This window comes from Megalobrama amblycephala, linkage group LG16, assembly GCF_018812025.1.
Source record: "Megalobrama amblycephala isolate DHTTF-2021 linkage group LG16, ASM1881202v1, whole genome shotgun sequence".
Classification (NCBI taxonomy): Eukaryota; Metazoa; Chordata; class Actinopteri; order Cypriniformes; family Xenocyprididae; genus Megalobrama; species Megalobrama amblycephala.
In genome coordinates this window covers 32,249,756-32,253,666 of record NC_063059.1, presented here as the reverse complement: position 1 = coordinate 32,253,666, position 3,911 = coordinate 32,249,756, and positions in this window count along the sequence as shown.

Here is a 3,911-nt window from a genome sequence, read left to right as displayed (position 1 = left end):
CGGGAATTACCCCAAAAGTATTTTTTTCTCTTGCTGTTGACAGTATTTTCTTTTATATGGTGTGATAAAAAGAGATATCCGATTTTACTCACTCCATGATGTGGGGTGTCTTTACTTAAATTTGTAATTTATCATTAAGAGTGCTGTTGTGTTTTTTTAAAAAAATGTTTTAATAATAAAGTTTAACAGTAAATCAGTCAGACTCTTAGTTAGAGAGTGTAATCATGAAACAAAAATGCATGTGTGTGTGTCTATATATATATATATGTTTGTAAATTTACACATGTAGTTCTGTAGTCAATAAAGAGCTTCTCTATCTGCAGAATCACATGGCACTTAATAAATGAACCTCTTGCAGATGTTTAGTTCCCATTGTGATGCTCTTTGAGCTCATTAGGTTACAAAATCTAGTTACAAACATATTTTTTTTCCCCCCCTGTCTTCTGTCACAATATATGCATGCATAAAATATGTAAATTATCAATCAAGCTCAACAATCGGATGGATATTACTTTTTATGCATAACTTGGAAACAATCGAGGTTGAGATCATAAACATCGAAATCTAATCCATCTCCGATTTTAGCAAGCCAGACAGTTTATGTTAGAGTGAAGACATGATCGAACACCACACTCTCTCCCATCTCATTTCACTTGTCAGGCTGGATTGGGAGCATCAATTTCAATATATCTCTTCATCTCAAGTGATTCTGACAGCATTTAACATATTCTAAAATATTAGACGTGTCAGGGACAGAGAAGACTAATAACAAAAGAGTGACGTACAAACATCAATATGGCAAATAAATTCATGTTTTGATCTCTGCTATAAATAGACAGTTAAAGTAAAGGCCTGATGATGATTTACAGCTGCTGTTTATTTGAATATGGAGGTCTGTAGTCTGTAGGGCTGCAAGCTTATCAAAGTAACAACTGAACAAAGGCACATTTTACATTTTGCATTCATTATCCTTTTAACAGGCCTCTCAAATGTGTGGCTGAGCACATTTTGAGTTAAAGGAATAGTTCATCAAAAAATGTATTATTGTTAATGGAAATTATCATTTCCATTTGGAAATGACAGCTAAGTATCATTTGCTGTTTCAATATTACTGCCTGATGGAACCACAAAATATAAAGAAATCATTTTGCTATTACAATTAAAGGGTTATTTAGAGACATAAGTAATCCATCTAACAAAAAAGTCTCAAGAAAGCCTCAAAAACTTTTGATTGCTTATTTGATGTGTGCAGCCATCTTTAAACCAGCACCTGTGGGGTTGTTTTTTGTGAGCTCAACCCGTGGGCAATCATAGCTGTCATCGGACTCCAGTATCTGAAGAGGAGGTTGTCAAATTTACCACATAGATGGGTGGTAGCAAGGGAAAACTGTGATGTTTTGAGATGGCGAAACCTGAAAGCAAGAGAGAGTAAATATCGAAAATATAAAAGCCTAGAAAAGGGGAAGTTTGTTCCTGGATGTTCAAGAAGAGACCTAATAGAGCAGTAATAAAGGGACGAAGGCTATAGTTTCATGTTCAGAAACACCAAAGAGTATGGAATGATATTCCGGACTTTATTCAAACGAAATTGCAAATTGTATTTGCAATTGCATTTTCAATTTGTGGACGCATAAAATGTGACATAATCCAAACGCAATTGCAAATCACGCATTAGAGTTTGCATTTTCGTTTACGCAAACGAACAATGCCAAATTTCAAATGGAAAAGCAAAGTCCAATTGCAACTGTTTTTCCTATGTCTTTCTCAATTACCATGTCTGCTTTTTCGTTTTCTTTGCGTTGCGTACGTAGCCTGCCAAAACTCAAATGCAATCGCAATTTATTTAGCATTTGAATTTCCGATGCCTTATACGGAAACTTGTCAATCAGCGTCAGAGGTGGGACTATTGTATTGTATTAAAGCGATAGTTCACCCAAAAATGAAAATGTGATGTTTATCTGCTTACCCCCAGGGCATCCAAGATGTAGGTGACTTTGTTTCTTCAGTAGAACACAAATGATGATTTTTAACTCCAACCGTTGCGGTCTGTCAGTCAAATAATGCGAGTAAATGGGAACTTCATCTATAAGAGTCAAAAAAACATGACAGACAAATCCAAATTAAACCCTGCGGCTCGTGATGACACATTGGTGTCCTAAGACATGAAACGATCGGTTTGTGCGAGAAACCGAACAGTATTAATATAATTTTTTACCTCTAAAACACCACTATGTCCAACTGCGTTCAGCACTCGCTTAGTGAGGTCTGATCGCCCTCTGACAACGGCAGTGATGTCTCGTGCTTATACTTCAATGAGTGCTAGACATCACTGCCGTGGAGAAAAAAAAAGCATTTGGAATGTATGGCATTTTACATATAATGAATATTAATACATACAATATAAAACATATATATATAGCAGCTACCTTTGGCTCTCAAGGCTTTTTTTCTCTCCATAAAGCACACATTTATGAAAATTGTATGTACCTTAATCCATGCTGTTCTAGTCTTCTACGAAAGGTTCGCTCAGATCTTCCAAGCAGGCACGCAAGCTGGACACATGAATAACCACATACAACGTAGTACTCAATCATCTTAGTGGTCTGTCCATCAAAGGACGACCTGGTCCTTTAGTTGTTCTGTCCCTCACAAAAAGCCTGTCAGCCACTTCACTCAGGTTGGCGAAGACAACATTACAGATGCTGCTGTTCATCAAGGCGACAAACTCATTTAACCTGTCCAAAACTAAATGACTTCTGAGTAAGAGGAAATCTGTAGAGTTTGAACTGTCATCAACTTGCTGCGCGAGCATCATAAGTTCCATTGTTCAAAGCATTCAGCATGACATTTCTTTCTTTCTTTCTTTCTTTCTTTCTTTCTTTCTTTCTTTCTTTCTTTCTTTCTTTCTTTTTTATCAGGTTTATAAACAAGTACACAAAAATATACAATCCTATTAACAACAAAATCAACTGTACATTATAGGAAAGAAAGAACCAATATTAAAAGTTGCACACAATATTATTGATTTTAAGGCTTTAACATTGCTTTACAAAATATAAAAAATAGGGGTTTTGCAGAAAAAATATATGCACTTAAAAAAAATAGCTAGTAAAATAAATAATTTATTAGAAAATATTTGTCCTTTAGATTCTTATCAACATGATAAAAACAACAAAGAAAAATTGTCTAAGTGAGAAGCATGTATCAGATTTTTTTCCCATTCGGCATGACATTTACCCTCTTGACAGTTGACTGCAAGTGACGTCACTTACCATACAAACTAGTATTAGTTAAACTCTTATTGTAACATGTATGTTCTTTTACTTTTGTTTTCTTTCTTGTTTGCTCTGTTCTAGTTATCCTTTGTTTATTAGTTTCCATACACAAACGTACAATGGTGTAATGATTTGTCATTTAGTATCTTGTATTATTGTACATGCATTATACAAAATACATCATGTTTTTACTGAACAGTTTGCTACAAATCATTGTTAATCCTGATATAGTCAAAATTTTTCTCCCCTTGTGTTCCATACAATTTTAGTCCTAAACCTCATTTATGCTATTCAATTCAAATTCTCAAACGGCATTTCTGTAAGAATGAGAGTAATTGATGACAGGATTTTAATTCTTGTGTGAACTATTTTTTCAAACAAGAATTCAATAAATTCCTTTAGGTATATGGCTATTTAGATGTCACTCATCAATTTAATTTAATTACCCATAGACATAGGGAAAAGAGAGGCAGACAAGGGCAGAAAAAAAGGTCAGCGTGATTGTATAGCAAACATGATTTAACTGTTAAGTGATTGCATGTTCTTTATGTTCATTAATGTGCTAAACTGGCACAAAACAGACAAATCTCTGTCAAAACAAGACATTTACAACTCTATTACAGCCATTTACCCTCA